Source organism: Rhagoletis pomonella, unplaced genomic scaffold, assembly GCF_013731165.1.
Source record: "Rhagoletis pomonella isolate Grant_MI unplaced genomic scaffold, Rhpom_1.0 Rhpom_scaffold_00001, whole genome shotgun sequence".
In the NCBI taxonomy this organism is placed as follows: domain Eukaryota; kingdom Metazoa; phylum Arthropoda; class Insecta; order Diptera; family Tephritidae; genus Rhagoletis; species Rhagoletis pomonella.
In genome coordinates, this window is record NW_023458555.1 from 2,089,984 (window position 1) to 2,116,687 (window position 26,704).

General features: G+C 33.9%; 1 protein-coding gene and 1 long non-coding RNA gene across 3 annotated transcripts in view; one reads left to right on the forward strand and one right to left on the reverse strand.

Annotated features, from left to right (window-relative positions):
• The window catches only part of LOC118735998 (mucin-4), a 128,702-nt gene that overhangs the window by 97,306 nt on the left and 4,692 nt on the right, over positions 1–26,704 (forward strand). The gene's annotated exons all lie outside the window — the stretch shown is intronic.
• Positions 17,457–18,858, reverse strand: LOC118736067. The gene is made up of 3 exons (XR_004992667.1): positions 18,447–18,858; positions 18,296–18,356; positions 17,457–18,222 (listed from the first exon to the last, which is right to left on the reverse strand). It is a non-coding gene; the product is annotated as an uncharacterized LOC118736067 (long non-coding RNA).

A 26,704-nucleotide genomic window follows, 5' to 3' on the forward strand; every position in this document is an offset into this window, starting at 1 on the left:
TTCTATATTAAGGTACAGATATGTACATATTCAAAAGACAATTCAATTGCGACTAAAAAAATACACTGATATGCTACTTATCACATTTTCACTTGAAATTTGTGACACTTTCCCACCATCAAGCACGCGCTTTCGAAAGTGTCGTTTACCAGTTTTGACATACATACCTACATACATACGTTCATAGTGTGCATAGTCGATATCTTCACTTGGTGCTTTGAAAATTGTTGTTTTTCAATCGCATTTCGTCGTTTAATAAGTCTTAAGAATCAGTATTCAATATCTAAGGTATCCCATCAGTTTCAATAGGTAGATTGATGTACTCCATCGCAGACAAACGCGCATTGGCACATGAAAATATTCATTACTAAGCAACTAATCAACATTGCACATTAACCTCGTTTTCGGCAGTGAAATGGTTTTTTGCACGCTCATCATCTCTAGCCATCACCGACTACGCGGCATTAGCATCGGTGCACCGCTGCATCGGCATGAGCATCGCATGTTTCACAGCCGGGGAGCGCGCTGGGCGCTTAGACAATTTGCGGTAAATGAGGCGCAGCAACTTTTCCCTTTCTCCCTGTTACAGCAATGGGCCAACAACAGTGGCAGCTGCGGCTCCGCGTTGCACTAAATCGAAATTCCGATGACGGTTTTTTTTTTAATTTCTCCTTAATAGCCTTTGAGCGCTGGCTCAATTCCCAAACGCTAGTTACTGGCTGTTCGCTGACCACTGGTGGTGGCAGCGTGTGCCAACCAACAGTGAGTGCATCGTTGCTGTCGCAGCCTAGTTGCTGCTGTGCAGGGGCTGGGCTTTGGTGCACCGGTCCACCGGCCATCCACCGCGGTTATCCTAGCTGTGTTTGTGTGTGTGTGTGTGAGTGAAATTCACGCTGCGCTATCACATTGCCATCATAAACGAAATGATTTTCGTTTTATCATCTCTTTTGCTCTGGTTTAAAATTCTTCATTTTGGCTTTGGCCGCTACCTGCTGTGTTTTGTGGTCTATCGCGCTGCTGTTTCAAGTTTTATATTTCCGCCATCCTGTCTCAATTCTCTGCCGCCTAGCGTGTGATTGTCTCTATGCCAGCTGCTGCAATAAGAAACTTCTTATCTGTCGATTTGGAGTATTGACCGTTAAAATACACTTTGGAAAACAACAGTAGTAACAATAGCAAGAACAACTCAGCACCGATATTTCCCCGCTGCTTAGAGCCTCTTACAATCTTGAACAAATTATTCTATCGCTAAGGTGCTCAGCAGTTGAGCGAATCAACCAATGGCTCAGTAGCTGAGCTGCCGTTGAGGTTCTATCCTTCCACATGCTGCTGCACGTCGAATTTGGCTGCTAAATGAATGATCGCACACCGGCGAATGAATGAAATTCTTGAACTTCGGTTAACCTTTTGTTGCCGTGGCGTGGATGGTGGTTCTCTTTATTTTCAGTTTTCAGTTTTCGGCTGTTGCATGCCAACATTTTTCCTCAATACTTATATCAATGGTGAAATTTATCAAAAGTGCTAGATGTAGTCCACAGTGTTGGCGCATGCCCAGGAAATGAAGTGCAGTGGAATTCTTTACGAGTCTGCCGCAACGTGTTGCATGTTGTAGCGCTGGATTGTTTGCTGATATTAGGTTTGAGGTTAGTTGCTTGTAGTTGCTGCAATTTTATTGCTTTGTTGCATTCATGATTGACGGCGTTGCGGCGTGGCCGCATATTGCTTCACAGTTAGTAAAACAATTTATTAGTTGGGCGGAATGTGGTGAAAGGTGGGAAGTGCCACTAAATAATATTTAATAACGTTCATAATTTGTTGCAGCGATTGGCTTTTTGAACGAGGCTAGTTCACTCTGTTGTTTGATAAATCATTCACAGAAATAATTTTTAATTTCACAAATTCTCACAAAGTGCTCGTACTGAAAAAGGAAATTGTATCTGATTTCACCGTGCGACAGTGAATTTTACATCCAAATAATGTTTATATCCGCGAAACCATGGGTAAATTATAGTAAAACTGCGTTTTTAGTTTTTCTCTCTGGCGTCAGGATTTTTTAAAGGACTTTGAAATTTAAAAAATATGATTATTTCAAAAAATTACTTACTAAATTCAGTGCAATGTAGGATAACAATAAGGGTATCATATAAAACAAAAAATTCTTTAGAATTATAACAGAATATATGGGTATGGAAAATGTTCTTTTAGAATTTTGTCCTTAAATATCATTGGAAATTTGAAATATTTATTTTTGAAAAAAATGTTTGTTTGAGGACTAATATACACGACCTAATCATCGAATTTCGTCCTGCAAACTTTTTTAACTTAAAAAGTCAAAATTTATTAAAAGCGCATTTCCAATACCTGTTCGTCCTTGTAAACCGAAAAACTTGATTGTCTTTAAATTCTACAGAATTTTCTCTCTCGTCTGATACCCATATCGATATTCTGCATCGCACCGATTTTTTTAAATAATTTTTTGAATTAATCACATCTTTAAAATTTCAAAATCCTTTGAATAAGAGTCCTGATGTCAGAGTGAAAAACTAAAAACGCAGTTTTAATATATTTGGTCCATAGTTTTGTGAATATATCGATTCTTTCGTGTGTTTTGATTTTTTTTTGTTTTTGTCGCGCGGTAAATTTAAAAAGTATTAAGCAACCGAGTCTTCCTTCGCTAAAACATATCCATTAAAAAAATATGAAATATTGTTCGTTGGTAAAATCATCACTTAAAAATGCCTTCACTGATTTGCCAAATTTTAATTCTAATCAGAAGAAGAGAAAATTTTAGAAAAGATATAATTTAGTTTAAATTCGGAACTTATATATGTATTTACATTGGCTAACTGATATGTAATATGGTAGCGCTAGATGGCGCTGGCTTCGAATTACTGATAAAACTCATATTTACTGTCCGATTTGGTTCAAATTAAGGAGATTAGTAAATCGTTTGGTAAAAAATAATTTTGCAAAAGCGATTTGCGCTAAATGACTATGGAGACAAGATATACTGAATAATCGTAATTGTGATCCGATTTTGATCTTTCCAGCTAAAAAAATATATTGGCAAAAAATACCCCGCTTGATAGCGCTGGAGTCGTATACACTTAGATATTTTTGTATGCGGTATATACGTTTCTCAGAAAGCCGCATAAAAAGTCCTTTCCTTTCATACAAAAGCAGGGGATGCATTGCAGCATTTTCAAAAACCGCATAAATTCAGATACTCCATGTTGAAAATTCCAAAAAACCGCATAAAAAATCCAATGAGGCAATATTAAGCAAAACCAAACAATTTATTTCTTCACTTCAACACTTCTTATTCCACGTAAAACTGAACATTAATTAAATGAATAAAATTTTATCTGTAACAAAAAGAAAGATCACAATAAATACATGAATTATGTAAAACTACAAATACAAATTAAATATCACAAGCATTGACTCTTACACTCTGAAAAAAGTAATAACAACTCTCATACAAGGAAATTTAAGCAAAAAACAAAACCGACTTCAATTCTCATATACAATTTTCAGATTATTGTTAATTTATTCATGATCCAATGATCAGATTTAAACCAAATTAGTGCGGGACCTGTGAGGTAAAACCTTTCCTTTCAAAAAATTGTTATTGTAATGGGTTAACGTGGTCCAATGTCGGTTAAAAAACAAAATCACTGCGGTGAAAAAATGCTTTGAAAACCCGCATAAAAAAGAAAAATTTCCTTTTTACTCACTCTTAGATATTGTATAAATTTGGAAGGCGAAAAGGCAACACCTTTTCGTGCTGTTGAAAGCAGCTTTGAAATGGACAAATACATATATGGTTTGAGTGAATACCAATCTCACGAGTCTTTTCCAATATTTTGCATATGGTGAATAACTGGTATATATGCTGGATGTACCAGGTCTAAGGCGGCACTGTAAAGGCCCAAACAGCTCACAGATCCCAGATATGGACGTGTCTAAGCTGCAAGCGCTCATAGAAGATGTCCTTGGAGGCCTGGTACATTTCTTCCATTGGAGCGTAGGCGCAAATTATGATTTCAACAAAACTTCCATTATAATTAATATTCCAAACTGAGGCGACGCTCGTAGGGTACTGTGTAGTGCACATATTCGATTACTTTCCACAAACATCTCTTATGACATAATTTCAATTCTTTAACAGAAGTTTTGCAAATGTATTAACTTTGTCTTTCATTTATACGTTTATTTATGCACAGTCGCTAATGAATTAGCTTCCTCTGTCAATCAATTTTCAGAGAGTCAACTCTGTTCCACATTTCTTCAATTGGGGAAAAATCTTCATTCTTCAATTCATTAAATTAATTGGGTTAATTGGGGAATGTTACAACAAAAGAACAAAACAACAGTAATGTCTTCGAAAAAATATTAGCGGCGAAACTTACCAATAGCCTCTTTTTACAACGTTTTTTTTTTTTTTTTGTTCTTATCATCATTAGCTTTGAATCTGCGCACTAAGCATAAAACTAATGATTATCATTTCCTATATTATAAATTTTGCTGAGCACATTTGCTCAGTAAAAAAAAAAAAGAAGACAAAAATAAAATCTACTGAGTCTCCATTGAAGAAAGCGCTATCAATAATTAAGCAATGCTGTACGTACATATGTACATATATACACATTTTTCTAGTATTCCATCGCAGCGGCAAGTCATCATTGTGTTTAAATATGCAGTTTGGTCAAAGAAACCGAAGATATGGGCATTTCCAATCTGGCGTTACGTGTCATTTGTATACTAAAATGTAAACAAAAAATTAAAAAGTCAAAATTTTAAAAAGTTCTTTCTATATTTATGTACACAGTAATTCCATGACCCTTTATTCAGTAAAAAATTACACCAGGTGGGAGTAGATAAATTAGACATACATCCATATGAATTCTATATTTGGGCTTTTGACCTCGTTACGGCTTTTTGTAGCTCAGCGACGATATGAGATAGGGTCTTTCTATATTAAGAACCCGATATGTGTACATCAAGGTGATCCATATTTTAAAAGATCATAATTTTTTTACATTCTAGGCTGTTTTGATTCCCTTACAACTCAAAGCTTACAAATACTATGTATGCACATGCACATTATTGGTACGTATATATGTATGTATGTTTTACAATAAGCAAGCTAAAAATTTTAAATAAACTCTTTTTTTTAATGCATTGTTTTCTTAAAAAAAAAAAAAAAATTTGGAACTTTAAAGTTCTTCATATAAATTTTCGCCGCTCTAATGTTATAAAGACCAATATGAATGTAAGTTCGCAAATGAATATGAAAGAAAACAAACAAAAACTTTAAATATGTACGTAGTGTGTCGCAAGGTCATAATTTCAGTTTCTTATTTATTGTCTTCTTATTGCCAAAGCCTCTTTCGAATGACCCATTTTATTTAAGGAAATTGGTCTTAACTTTGGCAAAACTCTATTAAACTTAATTAACTTAAATGCAAAAATAGAAGGAAAAACACATTAGTTTGTACAAACGCGCAAAGTCAAATGTGCGCTGGGTCTCATTATAAATTTTTGGCAATTAATCTCCATTAAGTGAAATTGAAACGCCACTTTTTGACCCAGTCACAACTGTCGTCGTAATCCTACGCTAACTTTAGTAGACAAAAATATAAAATCTAATAGCTTTTGCTGTTGGTGTTTTGAAATTTTTTGTTCCATCTGTGCTATTGAAGCGCAGTTAGCCACGGACGTCAGCTGACACGATCTGTGTACATTTTGGGGGTTTTGCGTGTCTCTCTATCAACCGCTAATTTCATATGTTTCTACACACTCCTACGGAACGCTGCGTACACGTTCGTGGATAGCCAGCTTTTTAATCTAGAAACTGAGAGACAAGCATAGATCATGATAAAAATATTTAAAGGTAAAAACGTTCGCTCAATTCGTACGCCATTGGTTTTTTGACGTTCGCTAGCATTTTGAGTTTACTCTCTCGAATTAATTCTAATGTCAAAGAAATTCAAAATAAACAAATGAAAATTTATGATTTGAAATGTGTTGCATATATTATAAAAACCTACAAATTACTAAGTTCGAAACAGCCATCGAATTTTTTCTTTAACGTTTTATTATAAATAAACGCATATGAGAAAATTTTACGAGTTTTTTTTTTATAGTGTCACTTTCTTCTCTCACCAGAAAAAATGCTACATATATTTCAATCAATGGAGTTTCAGAAAGTACCACAAAAAATAAGTCAAGTATTTGAATAATTTTAGCCTGAAATAAAGCGAAATTACTCATTTTACAAGCTATTATTTAACTTGCTCTGTATATATGTATGTACATATGTATACATATTTGTATGTATGTATGTATGTAAGTATGTTTGTAAGGGGCAAATATTGCTTTCCAACTTTTAACCAACTTCCCGATGGCCTAGAGACTTGAAACTTCACAGTTGGCTCAGAACCCGATGACAATGCAATACGAAGGATGAGTTAGTTAAACCGATAGGTGGCGCAGGAGTCGAGATATTTGAAAACCCCATATTTATAGTCCCGTTTGGTTCATATTTGGAACGTATATTAACTACATGAAAGGCAATAACTCCACTCAAAATTTTGCCGATAGGTGGCGCACGAGTCGATATATTTGGTAAACCACTACTTATGGTCCGGTTTCGTTCATATTTAAAAATCTTGCTTTAAAAATAGTTGTTTTCACTATTAACTTATTTTTATTGTCACTCGAAAAAGTCAATTGTTTTTTTATTTAATAACTTTGGGAAGTTTGCAAATAGAATGTTCATATTAGAGCTAATGGAGGTTAACATCAAATACAACGTATCTGTGAAGTTTCAAGAAGTTACTACGAAAATTAAAAAAAAAAAATACAGCATGCAGAATATCTGTCTGTAATTCTGGATACCTCAAAAAGTTGAAATTAAACGGTGAAAATGTTCTTCTCGCCAAAACGAACGAATCTAGTGTAATAAAGCTAGTGTGTTAGCAAATGAAAAAAAATACATTGTGTAAAAGATGACTATGATTTGAAACACTAAAATTCCATTTTAACCAATTTTATTGGCAAATTCGAAATTCATTCTAAAACTGTTATATGCCCTAAGAAAGTGATATATAGTATATGTGCATAAGGAATACTGTGTAAAAATCTCCCCACGCCAATATTTAATTACTTTTAAATGATATGACTTTTAAGTTAAGGCGCACATTAGAGCGATACGATACGCGATGCGATACGCGATGCGATAGGCGATACGATATGATAGCGACATCGACATGCTGAGTACGTGGCAATTGACGATGAACGACGATGCAACACTGTGCAAATTAGTATTTACATACATATAGTACTCCCATAGTAAAAATTAATAGATATTTTGTTGTAGTGCGATACTGGTAACCGATAGAGCTATGAAATTTTTACACACCATAGAAGAAGGAGTAGTGACAATTTTTGCATACTCAACTCAATATTTGTATTTTTTGGATTATGACACTATTGAAGTAAATGGGCGATATGTACGTAAGTATATTGCTTGAGAGTGGAATGTTTTTTCACATAGCTACCGTTAAGATATTTCATATACGCAGAATCTCGTTGCCGTTTTTTCTTTTTTATCACAAAACCAGGCATACATATATTAGCAATGCAAAAACAAATAGAATAAACTTGATTTAACGGTAGTACGCTGTTATCCGCCACAAAATGCGAAGTAAATACATACATACATACAAGTACATAGATATTTATTTCGTATTTAACTGTAGTTGGAGAAGTGATCGGTATTTTTATTATGATAATCATGCAACGAACGTTATGAGTGCCATAAATATCGTGCCAGCTGCAGAGCGAAGTAAATGTAAAAAAGCAGCAAAGTGTGTGTGTGGTCTTTACTCTTCGAAATCGCATCAATTTAAGTTATAAAAAAATAAAGAAAGGGGAGTTCTGAAGATTTAAGAGTTGAGTAACATACGAGTATCGTTCAAATGGCTAGCGATTTGTTTTTAACACTGTGAGAAAATACAAATTCGAGAATGGAGTGCAGCAAAAGAAGTAAATCCGAAATGTGCTCTTGATTAAAATTAAATGTCATATTACAAACAAATGTAATTCTGCATTTCCTTGCACCTAATTACCTTGCACAAAATCTATTCCTATGAATTTTATTTACAATTACCAACACATTTATCCGAATACTAAATAGTCGATAGACCAAGGCAATGGCAATTACAAAATAAAGTAAAACACAAAGAGACCCCAACAGCAGTGACAGCGACAGAATAAGCTGTGAAAGTACAGAACAATTGTGGTTGGCAGTCAGTTTGGTTCGTTCCGCTTTCTCACCTTTTTCTCAGTGCATTGTTGTGCAGCACTTTGCGTTGAAGCTTCTTAAAGCATAAATGCTTTTGTTAAGTCAAAGTAGATAATAGCTGCTTTTATGAATTAGAATTACCATATTTCTCGACATGGTTTTGCGTTATTAGCGTAATTTCCACTGCTGTGTATGTACAGTGCACACGTACCTCTGATTCTAAATATGTATGTACGCTATAGCAGAAGCACATTGCACTTGCTAATTGTCAATGATAAAAAAGTGTCCGGAAAAATGTCCAGCGAATCATGCAGATACTTTTCTCACAAAAATATTAATTATTCAAATCGTACAATTTTAGTATCTTTTGTTAATGTTTTTTATTTTGTCATTGACTCCGTTGATCTTTTTGCTGGTACGCTTGACTGTTGCAGTCAATACATAAATTTGAAAGTACATAAATGTAAAAGCATATCCCTGTGAAACAGTTTTTTGTTCGCCAACTTAAAGCAGAATTTTGCTGTGGCAGCCATAATTGTCGCGCATAATGATTTTGAATGTCTGCAAAGTATATGGAAACTTTGTCGCTGACAATAAATTTCAAGAGCTGTCAAAAATATGAAGAAAATCCTGCAGATTGAGTTTCATATGTTTTAATGCTTTTTGGAAGTTGAGAATTTTATTTTTCATTTTAACCGACTTCAAAATAAAGAGGCGGTTAACAATTCGTCGGAATATTTTTTGTGTATGTTTTACTTTGGACCACGCTAACCGGTCCCATACTAATTTGGTTTAGATCCGATCACCGGGTCATGAAGAAATTGACGGTAATCCTAAATTTTTATATGAGAATTGAAATCGGTTTTGTTTTATGCTTAAAAATTACTTATCGTCACTTTAGCGTCAAAAACTCTTAACATACTTCGCCGAAGCTTTTCATAAGCATCCTTTTTCGCAAAATTTTTTTACGCGCCTTTTTTCGCCGTCAAAACAATATCGCGCCTTTATTCGTGTGTAGTGACGTTATCTTTTACTTGACTAAAATCAAGTTTCCAGTAGGACTCTGCATTTTTTTCGATTACATTGAATCACAAATTTTAGTTTGGTTTTTGTTCCCCAGACGCCACTATACAATTTCTATGTAGAATTGCTCGGTGCTTGTTATTTTAAAAATTTTTCTTGTGTTAAATTTTGATTTTTTTTTTCATTTGTTCGTTACATAATAAAAAAAAAAAACTGGAATGATTAATTAATTTGTCAGAAACTAAATATCAGTCTTATCGGAAAGTTATTGGAGTTGGCAGTCTTTTAAAACTTGTAGTTTTTCTTAAATAAATTAAGTACCATTCGTCTAAAATCAAAAATGATAGTCAAATAAGTTATTTTGACAAAAATTCATAGACATGTGGTAGCGTTTTTTTGTACAAACAATGCTTATATAGGTACAAATATCGATATAAGTAGGCATCGATACTTTTAGCCCGATACTTAGTACATAGGTATCGATCCTTTCTTTCGATGGTACTTTCGTTTTATCCCTGAGTGTGTTGTTTTAAATGAAGTACTTTTTAAAAGTTTTTTTTATTGTACGTGCGTAAGTTTCCAACGAGAACATAAACGACTTGCCAGATGTGATGAAAATTCCAAAAAACTTAAATTTCTCCAGTTACTAAAAAATGTTCGAAACATTTTGCAGATAAATTGAGATCCTGAAAGAGAAAAAGTATAAAATTTTAATGAATTAAAAACCACTTTTAAATCCTTATTCCTATGGAATATACTTTTTCACCTTTGGAACTAAAATTCCAATATTTCAGCTTTCATTTCATACATCTTTCATCTTTCTACAAAAATTGCGAAAATACATTTTTTGGCCATCTAAATCCCAAATATATCAAAACCTAGATCCAATTGATAATTTTAAGATTCTGATGCTGTTGGAAAAAATCATATAAGAACCATTCGTCACTGGTTGTGCCGCATGCAGTTGTTGGAATTTGGTTGGGCTGTGCAAACAAAAATGCTTTATGGCTCAAGTGTTTCATGTCTAAAGTTTTATTTGTTCTCGTTTATTACATTAGTATTACTTTTATCCTTTAGTTATGTGTTTTTCCTTTCATAACCACGTTAGTACTCAAATCTAATACGATTATGTATATTAAGTATTAATTATTTAATGCATACAAATTTTAAATTTATGCCCACATTGTGCCTGTCAATGAAAGAAATTAAACACAAGCTCACCAGCTCCTAATAAGATTAACCAACAGAGTTCTCGCCAACTATTCGACTTTTGTACTGAAGTGTTGCTGTGTTGTGTGGCTCTTCAACGATTCTCTTCTCGAATGGCTTTTTTATGCAGCATAATTTTATTATTTGGCAAGCGATCTTTTCGAAGCTCATTGCAGTTTTTTTAGAGCGAAACATTTAGTACCTGTGAAAGTAAAGCACAAAAATTGGAAATTCTCACATCGCAAATTGAATACTATGCAAGGCTTTGAAATACTTTAATGTCCTGTGTATATATTTAAGTATATGTGAGTAAAAGTGTTTGTAATAAAAAGGAATAGGATGTTTTGACTTGCTTAAGAGCATGACTTTCACTTTGAAATTGCATTAAAAAAATGTGAGCGCAGTACAGCATGTGAAGGAAAGGAAATATTTTTAAACTCCTAAATCGAATAAATGAAGTTCGTATCTTAAGTCTTTTGTTTAACGTAATGAAACTTTGTACACTGAACAGTGTTGCCAGAAGTTTTTGGGCCGACCGGCTAAGCAGCTAAAATGCTTCAGCTAAAATTAACATGAATTTGACGGCCGCTGTGGTGTAGTGGTAAGCAGTGCGCGCTTCCACCGCGCGGGGCCTAGGTTCAATCCCTGGTCAAAGCTACATCGCAAAAAAAAATAAAAAAATGGGTTTTTCTTAACTGCGGCTGGCAATGGCAAACCTCCGAGTGTATTTCTGCCATGAAAAACAGCTTCTCATAAAAATACCAACGCCGTTCGAAGTTGGCGTAAAACTGTAGGTCCCTCCTCTTTGTGCGACAATACAAAGGCGCACACCACAAATCGGAGGAGAAGCTCGGCCAAACACTAAAAATCCGCTTTTTTAGAATTTTGATTGGCAATAGCAAAGCATATGGTTCATTACATCTGTGTGAAAGATGACAATTTTTCGTCAGTATCTTAGGCTCGCCCAAGTCCATCAAAGTTCAAGTGCTAAAAAAATTTTTTCTTAGCTTACTTCGATTCTCTACAAAAAAAGGTCAATATACCGAATTTTGTAGGACTAATATTTTCGAAGATACTCGCAATTTTAGTAGACAAAATGTTTTAGTTAATATATTTATTAATTTTTATTTTTTGAGCACATTGAAATTTCATGGACTTGGACGAGTCTAAGATATTGACCAAAAATTGTCATCTCTTACACAGATTGTTTTTTAGAGCATAATGAAGAATATTTTTGCTATTACCAATCAAAATTCTAAAATAGCGCATTTTCGGTTCACGCTATTACTTAACAAACACCATATAAATCCATGTTTCGAACTTTGAGAAAAAATTTTAAAATTTTCAACTTTTTACTTGGCATTTTTAGAAAAAACTATGGTATGTAGTTTTGTGGTCTATTAAATTCTAGTTTAATGAGGTGCAAATTTGGACTTACTGCTGCTTTTTGGCATTTTTTTTAAATTACATTTTACATTTTTTACATTTTTTGCTATATGTTCAACAATTTTTTATGTGTAAAAAATGCGACACAGAGTGAACAGAAAAAAATTGTAAAAAATAAGCAGTAGGTACTTTAACTTTTTACATTACATTTTTGGTGAAAATTTGCATAACTTTCATAATATTTTCACAAAGTATGAAGGTTTGATTTAAATGGTATTTTTTAAGTAATCAGCTATATTTTCATTAAAAAAAAATAAGAAAGATTTGGGTCACTGTATATTCGCTTAAAATAAAAACCACTGAAATCGGCCCAGTATTTGAATACTTTTCGGATTAGAAGAAAATTGTCAATTCAATTGTATGTATGTAACACAGTGCCGAGATGAGCCTACTCATTTCTAATAGATTTTTAGGCGCTAAATTTGTAAAAATGGAAACGTATATATAAAAATTTTAATAAAATATTGCAAATAGCTAAAATCGACTAATTTTTTTTTGTCAAAGCGGCTAAACCAAATTTCCTCCGGCTAGCAACACTAACACTGAGCGGGGAGGAAGTAACCGTGCTATTTACTGGTTATCTTATATGATTCATCAGTTATATAAAAAATAAAAATATGACAAAATATATTGCAAATTTCAGCTCAAGAAGCAGCGCTTTTGAACAATTTCCAATTTTAAATTGAAACCATGATTTTTTCACCATTTTGTGAAAATGCATTTAGTTCCATTTGGATACTATCTCCCTATATAGAATAAAAATGCATGCATGTATCTATATTGCATACATACGTATTTGCAATTTCACTCGGTTTAAATACAATAAATACTTTTAGCTTATTGAGTTACATATGTACATTCCAATTATTTCATATTTTAGAAATGTATTTTGCACGTAAAGGAAATGACATTGTCCACAAACGCTTCAATGCACTTCAAATCGATAAATATTTATTTCGTTATAAACATTTCAAAGTCAATACTAATGATTATGATGACAACAAAACTGTACGAAAAACGTATAGAAAGAAAACACGAAAAAAGCATTGCAATGCAATTGAAATGCTGCTGCTGATTCATGTTTGCTTTCTTCATACGCTCACATATCTACATACATACATACGTACGTACATATGTACATATGGACATTGTTTGTATGCTTTTTTATTAGATGTGTCTTGCATTGTCACATTTCAGTAAACATAGCCATTTATTAGTCATTTCGAATTGTCGCCAGCAACTTAAATGAAAAGCACAACTCTATTTGTGTTGGCTTAGATTATTTCCAACTACCTTTCTTCTTTCTTTCTTCTAATGGAATCTCAAAAGTTTGATATTTTCTTTCTCAAAGCAAGACTTTCTTCTAATTTCTACGTGTGAATATGTGTGCATATAAAGCATGAGGCTAGTAGAGAAAAGTATGATATATATAGACACATGAATCGGCCCTATTATGGTTGTCGACGTCGACGTCGATGTCATTTGAATAGTTATTTATTTTTAAATTTAATTGTTTACACAATCAATCCTTTAAAAAAAGGATTGGTGGTAAGATCAAAAGATAAACGCAGCATATTCTAATCTAGAACTAACAAAAGAAATACAGCGTGGCGACGAATAACTGTTACCCATGTTTTTTTGAGAAATAAAAGAGTCCTTTATAGATTTTGCGAAAAAAGCATTTTATTGTTAATTTTCTACAGATTTTACTTTAGTTGTATTAATTAGTTTTTAAAATTTAATCCTTATTTACATTTGCCAGCAGTGTAAACTTTGAGAGAAAAGTTCATTTGGCATTTTGGCCACTAAAAACCTTCGACGGCAAAATAATAAACGAATGACAACAAAACAACAGGCATGGACACTCCGAACACACCAAAAAGCACCACCAGGGCAAAAGTCACTGACTTTTACCTACCTGCAGGCAAAAACCATACAGCGACAACATAATGGATGTTAATATCGAAACAGCGAAGATGAACCTATTACCTGCTTCAAAAAAATGGGCACCATGGCATATCTAGTAATTAATCATCGACGAAAATCACATTACCTAAGATAAATGAACATAAATTAGGGACAAATCTCGAACCAGACAGAACGAAAAATGACACTGAAGATGGCACAACGCCGAAACCGGTTTGTCTGCAAACCAAGTTTGACAAGGGATGACGGAAATTCGTTCCAAAATAAATCATCTTACCACCCTGTCGGAAAAATAAACCAACACCAACACACAAATAAATAATACTTCATTTAACCCTTAACAACCACAAGTGTCTCGCGGACACATTTTTAAGTTCGTTTACGTATAAAACTTAAAGTAATTATTTTTTCGAAAAACCATTTTATCTAATCTATCACCAAGGTTTTTTGCACCCAAACGTCAAACTAAAATATTTTTATCATCACTAGTTTAGTAAGTTATCACTTACCATAACATACAAGGATCAAGCATCACTTGAACCTGTCCGGGAAAAAAAAGAAGCGTTGTCACATTTGTCCTTCACAAATATTGACATCTTTTGAACAATGCGATCGCAATGTTTGCTTTGAACACTGCAAAAAATTGTTTGTACTAAATGAATAATCTACTAAATGAATAACATAAAAATTTAAATATTGAAGTACATAACACAAGTAGTCGTATATTTTTTTTTTTGCATTCAAAATGTATTTGTTATACCCATTAACTGAGTTAATAATACATTAAAGTGATTATATTGAAGTATGTACATCTATTATACATACTATGATATTTTGTTGCAATCACAGTGCCTTTGTTTTCTTTCGAAAATGCCTTAGAATTATTTGGTGAGTCCGCTAGACACTACTGGTCGGATACGTTATAAAAGGTTACTGGGTTGTTAAGGGTTAAAGATATGAGCAAGTGGAAATTTTAACTATGCTATTAGACGGAGTACTCTTTAGAGATGATAAATACAATTTGTGAACATAAAACGCGAATTGAAAAAAAACGACTGGATCTATGGTTTATTCAACAGGTTTAAGTAAGTACATTATCGGAAACGTTATAGAAAGTACACACAATGTTAAATATTTTCTAAGAGAGTAAAATTAAGGCGGTGGGGCCTAAGATAAGCCTTGAGGTAAGCAAGAAGACACAGTATGAGGTATAGAGGAGACACCGTCAACAGTAACTATGCCCACTTATGCGAGCGCTTTAGAGAAATCAGTATACATGTTGCTGAAAACGCCGCAATACAATAACTACAAAATAGAATATAACTGTTGGTTTACCAGCAACAAAATCATGCCTCTGCGATTAAATTATATTCTTGGTAGTAAAATACATGTTTGCTTCCAAAAAGGTGCGTTACAGTCGAAATCTTCGAAATCGAGAAGCACGACAAAACATCCTATAGAGATGCCGTGACCCCTCATTAACGAAGAAATGTCAGCATCTTTCTTGACGAGCTTAAAATAGGAAATTTCACTTATGTTGACTCCAACATTTCTCGCTAAAAAAGATATAAGAAAGTGGAATAATTAAGTTTTTTGTTCTATTTGCACCTCAATACTCAATACAAAGTCGAGTAAACTAAGTACTGATCCTATTAATTATTGGTAAGATATTAGATATATTTTCTTCTGTAACCTTTGGTTTGAATGAGAAAGAGGTTATCAATTTTTTGTGGCAACGACATCCAATCCAATACTTCTATTGAGACCGATAATAATATATCATGCAAATTATTTAGCGGGTTGCTTCTCTTTTTTTTCTGGCATAGCTAGTCACTGCGCTTGTGGGTTAGAACAAACAAAACAAACAAACGTGCGGTAGAAGAGGGCACAAAATGGTAAGAAAAGGAAGCCTGCTCTATAGAGAAATTAACAAATAATTAAAGCACAATTAATCCGCTAGATGGCACAGGAGTCGAAATATTTGAAAACCCCGTATTTATAATCCGCTTTGATTCATATTTGAAATATATATATTACCTACATGGAAGGAAACAACTACACAAAAAATTAGGCCAGTAGGTGGCGCGGGCGTTGATATATTTCGATACCCTGCATGTATGGTCTAATTTTATTTGTAATTAGAATATATGTACATATGTACCAGGGATGTTGCGAATATTTGCATTCTCATTCGTTATGCGAATGATGCGCATCATTTTACACATAAGCATTCGATATTCGCATTCGCATCAAACGATCAAATGTTTTCACATGGGCAGAGAGTCCACTCTAATATTGTTTAAATGATTTTAAGTCTGTCTAACCAGGGTGCGGACAATAACTGGCTTTTAGCTTCAGGCGCTAACAAGCAACATTGATGGGCCTTCAATAAGTACTGCTAAAGGTCTTATAAGAAACCTAGAAATAATTTTAGATTCCTCTAGCGAAGGCGAAGTCGAAGGCTCAGACTCGCATTCGTATTCGCGAGTGTGAAAAATAAGACATTCGAAACATCCCTAATATATACATATTTACTACATGAAAATTTTTTAGCAATAAAGTGTTATAAATATATAGAAATATAAACTAAGTTAATTTATTATGAATTAAAAAGTATTCTCTATGTATGTATTAGAAAAGTCTCAATTCAAATAACATTGAAGTTACACAACGAAACTGGTTAGAAAGCTGCTGAAATGTCAACAATTCGATTGCGTCACAAATTCTTATAGCACTTGCATACTTGTATTCCCGAAGAAAAGTTGCGACTACGTACATATACATATATGTGGGTATTTTTTATGAACTCGCATTGCAAAACAAAATTGCTCGAGTCTTCTAAAGTGAAGTCATTACGAAATTTACGCGTATCGAGCAGCGAATGTGTGGCGAAACTGAAAATTGCGCGCATAATTGAACAGATTGTGTGTGAGGAGAGCGAACCAGAGGTGGCAGGTACTGCCGGCAGGCGCACGCGGTGCGTACGCTCCGAGTAGCCAGCCAGCCGATCGAGTCAGTGGCAGCGGGTAACCAAGCAACCGCCGCCGCCTGGTGCAGTGGAGGCTTTTACAACAATCAGCTTTAGCCACTTGCGAATGCATATGTACAATGTACAATGTAGTAAATACCTACATACATACAGACTAATATATTCATTTATGCTTACACATACATACATACATATACAGTGCATGCATACCCTGTAGTAAAATTTAGAGACAGTCTGGCAAAGCGCTAATTCCGAACTACATATTTCAGAACTACTTATCTCTGAAGTGGTGCAAAATAGCTGCAGAGCGGGACAGTTGAAACTTGCGGTGTAAGCGTACAAATTCGCACTTGTCGTACAATATGAAAGTAGCTAAGCGAGAAGACCTACGACGACTCAAGCATCTTTGGTCGCGAATTCAAATCGCGGTGGAGGCAGTTGTGAGTTTTCAAATTTAATGAATTTAAATTGTTGTGTACCGCTTACAATAAATTTAATTTCTTTTTATAAAATGTGTAACAAACGTGGAATCTTTAAAAGAAATGAAAAAAAAACTGAAAACGTTTTCTTATAAAAAAAACTGTCCAAAACGGTACCGGTTAAAAACTAGCTGCAAAGTAATCCAATGGGCGACAATTTCCACCGCCAATGACATCGCCGTGTAAAACTGGACAGTTGAAAGCATTGCTTGGGTATTGCGCGAGAGCTAGTACTGTCGGCAAAAGCTCTAGTTCTACGCTAGTTCTGAGTTAGTCAAATATTCTGCTGGGTGAATGCATTCATATTTATGTACTATGTTAACACCCATTACAATTGAAGCAACCAACAACGCCAAGGCGGAAGAAGGATTGCGACGGCAGCTACCGCTAGCTAGCTATCGATGTACTCTCAGTGTGATGTTGTTTTTGTTGCGCATACCCCTGTAGCTGTGTTACTGTGCAGTCAATTGTGAGGCGAGTTAGTGAAATGCAAACATAATAAATGCGCCGCACATGCGCAATTCATATCCGCATATTACCGCTAATGATCCGCCGAGTGGTGGAGTTGGGAGGCCACGCCACGCTGCTGGTAGTTAGAGGCCGGTCGAAACGCAGTTTGCATCGAATGAAAATGGTGCTTGGCAAAGATTGTTTCTTCAGCACTTCCATCTTTGCTTAGCGCTTGCTTGATGGTCGGTGTCTTTTTTGCGCATCTCTGCATTTTAATTTTAATTTTCTTTTCTTTGCGTGCTGTAATTTTGCATCTTTCGCTTTTATGCAGTGAAAATTTGCAGATGTTTTATTATATGCCGCACTCTCTCGCATAGACGCCCGTAAAGCTAGAAATTAGGGAAAATTATGCATCAAAAGTGTTGAAAGTTAGAAAAAGTTGAACTCTTGTTTAATACACACCAATGACGAGGCCCATGATGACGAGCCGGCGGTGATGAGCGGTGGCTTTTGCGGTACGTACCTACATATAAAAGAAATATAAATATGTATATAGACACACTGTACAAATATGTTGTATATATACATATGTATGTATACTTCTGATTTTTACTTAGTTAGATAGTTGCAGCATTCCTTAATAATCCACAATGCGTTGCCATTATTACAACCTCCGGAGTTTATAGTGTTGTTGATTTGATGCGTTGGTAAAAGTAACAAAATTTTCAAATATTAAAAAGTGTATTTAATTTACGGCTAAATATTAACGTAACTTTTTTATAAATGTTTTATTATCTGCAGGGTTCGTATGTGCTCGTATCCCTGCTGGCATTCGGATTGGAGCTGGGCACTTTAGTTCTTTAGAGTAAACCATTCAGTTGTAGTTCGCTCACCTTAGTGAACTAGTTTTTTAGTTCATTCAGTTCATTTAGTTCAATTGACGAATTATCTTATTGCACACCTAAATAGCTCTTAAAGTGCGCTGAACTGAACTCAAATAAAATTTTTTGCAATTTTTTTGCATAAATCAATTCAAAGGACTTACATCGAATTAATGTAGACATTTTTTTCTTCATCATTATATACATTAACTAAAAACTACTGTTATACCTGTTTTTGTATTAATTGCGTTGAATCTGTACGATCCACAAGCAGTTAAATTTCCCTCTGTGAATTTTGAGTTAGCTCACTTTAGATGTAGGTGTGCGATATTATCATACATTTTACATACAAAACAAAAACTTTGGTAATTTTAATTCACAAAATACTTTTACAAATATAAAAAAAAACGCACATAAATATGATTATAATAGGTTTACATATAAGTAGATTATCCTCATTTTGGAGCTTAGCTCCCTAATCGGTAGTTGTATATTTTTGCCAAACGAAAAAGTAAACAAAATTGGACGCTAGCGAGGAAATGAGGTTTCTAAAGGTACTTTTAAATAAATATTAAGTTAAAATGTATTTAAATTGCTCAATATTTATTGCAAAAAAAAAGAACGAGATCACGGTGGGACATAGAAGGAACTTGCTAGAGATTGAAAAGATAACTGTTCGATGTTCAGCTCCGATGCAGAGCAGATACCGTACACTGGGATGCCTGCAAGTGTTCCATTACCAACATATTAAAACAAACTTATCTACAAATCTACGCGCTAATCTGGTGCTGGGCTATGCTCGCTCAATACCACCGGCAAGCAAACAATCACTGAGTTGTATGTGGAACAAATTTAATAAAATCTTACTATAAGAGATGGAATATTTTCTTTATCAAAATGCCTTTTCAAGTAAAGAAGTAAACCATTAACTTTGGTTTCACCTCAAGATTATATTTAAAAAAGAAATTGCAAGATATTTCGCACAATTTTAAAACAAGAAATCTATGTGGAAATTCAAATTTTAAAATTTCCCATATTATACTCCACCATCTAGGAACTAAGTATTCACGGACACAATACTTTAAATTTAACAAGTAATTTTTAGCAAACAAAAAAAACCGACATAAAAAATATATATATATATCTATATATTTCATGATCCAATGATCGGATCTAAACCAAATTAATATGGGACCACGTCTGAGACACTAGCAAAAAGAATTATTGAAATCGGTTGACGTGGTGCAAAGTTATGCGGTAACATACATAAAAAAAAAAAAAAAAAAAAAAATATTCCGACGAACTGATAACCTCCTCCTTTTTTGGAAGTCGGTTAAAAAGTGAAATTCTTCTCTATACAAAGATTATTTTGTATTTACCTGACGACAAATATTTATTTCAGATCAAAATAAGAAAGATACCAACTTACGGCTTAAGAAGGATTACAGCCGACAATATTTTTGTGAAGTTTGTCACATGTTTGAATTTTTAATTAAATTAAATTGATGAGATAAATTAAATATTGCAATATGGGTATCAAACTGAAGAGGTTTAGGAAACTATACTGCCGAAAATATTTTTGGGAAGGGTCGCCACCTGTTGGAAAAATTGTTGTAATTAAATTGATAAAATAAATGAAATATTGTAATACGGGTGTCAAACCACACTAAAATACTTCCAAGACGCAGTGAAACACGCCGGGTATTTGCCAGCTTTTCATTTCATTCATTTTTCGCAAAAATGTTTCTGCTGAAATAACCAGTACATATTAGAGAGGAAGCCAAATTGCATTTTATTTTAATTTTTTTCGCGATAGACTTTGCGCTGCAAACACCCAAATAATTCTAGTTTCAACACAGCTTCATTTATGTTGTTTATGCCTACTTATCTGTTAGATTTTATAAGTACTTGAAAATTAGCTACCTAAAGGCTTTAAAGTAATTTTATTACATTTGATTATTTATTCCCTGATCATGAAACTCTTCATACAAACGAGTAAACCAAGATAATTAAAACTCGTTATGTGCACATAATGATTCACAACAAATTCTCGCTTACTTCAAACATCAAACCAAAATCAAACGCATATCTAATGGTTTTCTAACCGAATATGTTTTCATTGCTGCATAAGCAACTGTTACTATACAACTATCAGTGATAATGGCGTTTCAAAGTCTATAAGTTCAATGTCGAAATGCCCCTCCTCGTGACCTAAGACTGCCCCGCCAACAACAGCCAATCGGTTTTTTTTCATATTTACGATCATCTAGACATTTGATTACTTGGCTTTATTTTATGTATGTATGTATGTATGTACGTCTTCATTTTTGATTAGCGCGAGTGCAATTTTCATAGTCATGGAAATCTTCGTTCATTTACATGGCCTGAAACAAAGAAAATCATTGAGATGCTCTAGCGGTTGTTCTCACGCCCTCGAGCTGCCATAATATTGCTATGCCTTATGTGCATACATACATACATACATATGAATGTTTGTGTGTGTGTCGGGCTTGCAGTCTGTTTGTGTGCCCGAGTAGGAAAGTGAGGCAAAATGCAACGATCTCTTAATTATACGCCAGACGTTGAACAATGCAATTATGCTTAACAATATTTCACACGATGCCACCACAAAAACAAAACATACATAGGTACTTACATACTTAAAAACAATACACCTGCAGATGTACAGATGGTAGGTAAGATGAAATGTCTGTGTCCATGCAAACACCTAAAACTGCATGACTTTTTCTTTTCTTTGTAGCTGTCTGCACAAACATTTCAATATAATGAACTTTAAAATAAGTAATGCTTTTTTGCAATCAAAAATTTTTATTGCTAGTGAAATATTTAATTTTACATTGCTCTATTTTAAAATGTTGCCTTTTGTGTAATAGCGTTAAAAGCGCAAAGGCAAGTTCAAATTTTAAAGCTGAGTCATCACATTTTAGATATATTATTTGCAGTCACAACAAGAGTGTATATACATACATAAGTATGGTTGTAATACAGTCACTACCTAGCGCAAGCATTTCAATTGTTCCCAGACTGGATTTGGACGAAATAAAAGCATAGAACTACACTGATAAAAAGAGTTAAGTTACGTCAACTAAATATGTTTCCCACAACATAAGAGAAATATATGTGTGTATGTATTTAGCTGACTCTTTTTTTCCGTGTAGTTTGAAAAACAAATGAAATTCGTCAATGGCAAATATCCGCTAAAAAACTAAGGTATGTAGGCAGCATGCAATTCAGATAAACAAGTTCGCATCTTAAGTCTTTCATTTAACTTATTTAGGCAACAGAGTCCTGCTTTGAGTAGGAAAGAAATTGGTGTACTTATTCATTAGCCATAACAATTGGTGCAAATGAGTACTCATAGAAATTCCAAAAAGTACTGTAAATGATTCCCATCAAAACAAGAACATACTCAAAATATAATTACCCTTGTTTGTGCCGGAAATTTTCGTCTCTATCCATATAGGCTACCAATTCGATTTTACTCATTTTCAGTTCGTGTAAAGCAGCAGTCACACGAGAGTGGAAAGTTGCTAATTCCGCTTTTATAAAATCTTTCGAAATAACATCGAAACCTGCTATAAAATGTTCCTTACCTCTCCTGTAAAATTCAAAAATGGATTTAACAACTTTTCACTCAAATTTAATTTGATATCGCCAATAAGATTAAGTACTTAATTAGTGTTTGCTAAACGTTTCAATGTTATGTATTTACTTAGCTAAAATTGTAATAAAACAGTAAATTTATGTTTGTTTAAAGAAACAATTTTCCCGAAATAATATATTCCGAATTAGCAATGAATGTTAGATATATACAAACATACAGCATCCGTAAAGCCAACTTTTTCCATTGTCCTCCAAAAATTATTGCCTGTTAAAAGCTAGATTTCTTCATAAATCGTTTCTTTCATTTGAATACTACTATACCCACATGTTGATGTTAGCTGTTGTTCATCACTCTTCGCTTGCCAGCCACGAGCGTGAACAAGTGGCGTATCTGTTAATTAATACAATTAGCAGCAGTTATCGGCGATAATTTAAGATTTGTGCGAGTGAGTGCTTGTACATATGTATGTATATATAAACATACTACATACTTATAACTTCATACAACATATTTAGCAAACTTGCTGCCAACTGACTTGGTTGTGATTTCCGTAGCGCTTCACCGCTTCGATGCCCATTTCCGCAGTGCTGGCTCACTTGTTTTTCTAAGCTTAATATAACTAACGTTTATGCGCAAATTTGTACATATGTATATACATAGATAGATATGTGTGTAGCATGCGTGTGCCATATTTTATGACCAACAAATTTGTTTACCAGTTTAATTTACCTAAAACGTAATTTTTTTATTTTGTTGTGCATTTCATCGTTCTTTAAAAAGACACAAATTTGCATAAATCGAATGATGTTTATATATTTTTTTTAATCTTATAAAATATTTATTTTTCAAAAACTGAATAGAAAAATAAACATAAATTCAATAACCGGTATTATAGGGTACCCATATGTATTTACATACATATGTATATACCTAAGCAAAATACGAATCGAATGGGGGTTTTGCTTAGTCAAATTGTTCAAATGATATCTGTCAACATTGTCGAAGCCTGGTACCAGTTTGTTGTATCGGAACATTGGAAAAACAATCATTAGTTTAAGGCGTTAGAAGTTAAGGTATTTTCCTCCATTTTTATACCAGGGCCGTAGGTATTCTGTTTTGCGTGGAGAGGCAAAAGAATTTTACTAAATATTAGGTTTTTTTTTGTTTTAATTTTTCAATTCTACCAAATGATCCACATTGTATTAATCGATATGGCAAATCCTTTTGTAAAAAACGATGTCATTCTCACAGTTTAAATATTATTGTTTGACCAAATAAACTGTGAACGCAGGATAAACTATACAAATACTTTTTCTTTTTATTTCTTTTGTTTTCGATTGTAATTGTTTTCCTTATTTTTCTGGTATCGATTTCAATACGGCCCTGTTTTACACCTGAAACTGTACTTAGTGAACTAAGAATGGAATTGAATTCCCTTTATTGAGTAGAAAATTTGCTGTGATAGTGTCATAATAGTGTCAATACACAGAAATGAACGACAGCTTTTCTTCTATGTTGTGTAAAAATTGTATGCCGAACTTCAAAGCCTTTCAGAGTTTTTGATTTTTGGATTATGACACTCTGACAGCGAATGAGCACACCTTGCTGCTTGTAGTTATCCAACATGGGCGGTGATGACTCCATTTATTGGATTCATATTTGGTTTGATATCCAATATTCTGTTTAGTTTCAGAGTGCCGCGTGTAACGTTCCATCAATAAAAGGATGACATAGTATTGGACGGTAATCACGTCCACCACAATGCCTGCTACAGTACATCACATTGTGTGTATTCAAAATTACAAACCAATATATCATACCCAATAAACATTGGGATTGGTTAACGATTCGAAAATGATTGGAAAACTAACATTTTTTTCAAGTCTCACCTTTGATAACGAATGTGGAATAGATTAGTATTCGATTCGAGAACTAGGCCATTCTCCAGCAAAACGGAACCTTCGTTATCCAATGAATTTTTCCTTCGTTATGAATTCGAAATCCAGTCCATTATCGAATTGAAATTTTAATGAGAGAGAGTGATTGCATTATATTTTCATTCGAAAATGAGCAGGATTTCACTTCCTCTCTTGTTACTATGGTTTTAATTTTTTTTCGAACCCATCTCGAATGTATTTCCAATACACTATGAACGTTGGAAAACTAAGGTTGGTTTTGAGTTCATTCTCAGTTCGATATTCATATTGGATATCGAAGGTAATTTTCGAACGTTCGCCAAAATATTTATAGGGTATTTATGAGAGGAAGCTTTTGGATATACAAACATACTTGGGCCTTGTATGTAGATAATTTTCGATGTTTACACAGATGGTTAAAACATGTGTTAGGTCTTCCAACCATGACTGATCTTGGTTGTGGGTGGCCTTAAGGGTTATTGGGTAGAATACAAAAAGGTACTTAAAAGCGATAGTTAACTGTAGAATGTGCATCTACAATATCTATGCTATGAAAATAGCCCTACCTAAAAATTTAAACAGAATTTAAAGCAAACATACATAGTACATATGTATGTTACATATCGATACATAGAACTAATTGCAATAAAATATATATAAGGTAAAATACTTGTTATAAATATGTAGACGCATTCACTCATCAGGGGTATGTGACTTGTCTGACTTGTCGAGCATTTCAATCTTACCTTTTGGGACTGTATAACCCTGTCTGTTGTAATACGTTCACAATTTGGACCAAAATAAATAAAATTTCATGCAGCAAACAATTGGAATCTCAAAGTAGTTAAGTAAACATCAAGTAAATGTGCAGCAATAAACACGAATGCGGTAATTATGCCTATAAATTGTAAACAAGTATGAGCTCATAAAAATTCGCGATCAAACCAAACAAAATTAGCGACTAATCAAGGTAAAGCTAATAGCGTTGGCCGTGTAAGTCTGTTGGCGAGATATGAAAATTTTGCAAATGAAACGAATTTCACCCTTACCTAAGACTTTTATAAAGCACGTGCCCACACAATTTTTTTATCCTTTATCACATGGCAATATCTAAACTAATGAAAGGTAAACATTTAGTGGTTTTAATAACAATTATATGTATGTACAAATGACCAAAATCGGGGACAATCACCAGTTTTTATCGGACTCAATGCATACTCGTATGTATGCATTTTTTAGCTACATATATAAGTTTATGGAAAACTTTTTCAAATATGTATACACTTTCCTATATCGATGGCTGAGTGGAAGAAGCACCTTTCTCGGAAAACTTTTCAAGAACGCCCTACTTCAGAATTTGATTGAAAAACGCCCTATCTCAGAATTTGGTTAAAAAACGGTCGATCTTCCGCTCAGCCTTCGATATATACTCACATACATATATACATATGTATCAAGAATGATAGAATACAAGATTGCGCCCATCAGAGAGGATTTTTGAGAATAACTTTTGTGTGACGTCACACTGGTGCAATTGCGAGAGAAAAATGTTGCAAAGAAACCGTAAACAAGTTGCACAAGTATGACGTCATATAAACAATGATTCTGACACTGAGAGAGGAATAGCGGTCCCGTGATGGGCGCAACCTCTATTTCTCTCAGTCGTGTATATGTATGCATACAAATACATCTACATAAGTATGATGTAGGTATATGTATTTACATAGTATGGGTTTGTGGCGCTGACGCTTTCGCAGTTATTTGTTAAATCAGCTCTTTGGCAGATTTACACTTCCAATTAAGAATTTTTACTAGCACATTTATTTGCGCATAATTTGGATATTTGCAAAGTGGTGTTGGCATATTCTTTCTTCAATCAAGATATTAATTATTTATGTAATTATAGATTAAAAAAAAAACAATTGGCGCTTCACACATTTGCTTAGTCCCTGGCCGGGCTTCTTCTCCGATTTGTGGTGTGCGCTTTAATATTGTCCCACGTAGGCAGGGATTCATAGTTTTACGAGAAGCTTTTTCATGAAAGAAATATACTCAAGGTTTTGGCATTGTCCGAAGAGGGGTGACAGCGAACCAGGTCCTATCCTGAGAATTTTAAAAATTGTCAAACATTTCCTTCATCGGTGACTAATGAAGCAATTCTCCTCAAATTTTCATACCCAAGCGCACTTGTGCACAAGGGTATATTAATTTTGTTCACATAACGGTTGTTTGTAACAGCCAAAACGAATCGAGATAGATATAGACAAATGTATACATAAATGATCAGGATAAAAAAAGAAATCGATTAAGCCATGTCTGTCTGTCCGTCCGTCTGTCCGTCTGTCCGTCCGTCCGTATACACGATAACTCGAGCAAAAATTGAGATATCTATTTGGTATGTAGGTTTCCCTTAATCCAAGGTAGGTTGGTATTGGAAATGGGCGAAATC